Source organism: Eumetopias jubatus, unplaced genomic scaffold (assembly GCF_037043125.1).
Source record: "Eumetopias jubatus isolate StellerSeaLion01/CBP00866 unplaced genomic scaffold, mEumJub1_p1.0 scaffold_32, whole genome shotgun sequence".
Taxonomy (NCBI): Eukaryota; Metazoa; Chordata; class Mammalia; order Carnivora; family Otariidae; genus Eumetopias; species Eumetopias jubatus.
Window position 1 is genome coordinate 496756 of NW_028274838.1, and position 422 is coordinate 497177.

General features: G+C 46.7%; 1 non-coding gene across 1 annotated transcript; it reads left to right on the plus strand.

Moving 5' to 3' along the window:
* Positions 1 to 209: 209 nt before the first annotated feature.
* Positions 210 to 422, plus strand: LOC114203950 (small nucleolar RNA U3). The gene has a single exon (XR_003608081.2). It is a non-coding gene; the product is annotated as a small nucleolar RNA U3 (small nucleolar RNA).

Consider the following 422-nt stretch of genomic DNA (forward strand, 5'->3'; position numbering starts at 1 on the left):
TCAGAGGTACAGGTCTGTGATTCATCAGTCTTACACAATTCACAGCGCTCACCATAGCACATACCCTCCCCAATGCCCATCACCCAGGCACCCCATCCCTCCCACCCCCACCACTCCAGCAACCCTCAATTTGTTTCCTAAGATTAAGAATTCCTCCTATCAGTGAGGTCATAGGATACATGTCTTTCTCTGATTGACTTAATTTCACTTAGCATAATACCCTCCAGTTCATTTCTACAGTTTGTTACTAGAGAATTTTCTCTGAACGTGTAGAGGACCTGAAACCTCAAGGAGGAGGCACATTGTTCTCTCCTGAGCATGAACGTGATTTTAGGTGTTGTTTCCACAGCTGCCCATTGCCACTGATGATCGTTCTTCTCCTCCTTTGGACGGTAAGAGAGAGAGGACGCAGTGTGAGTGCT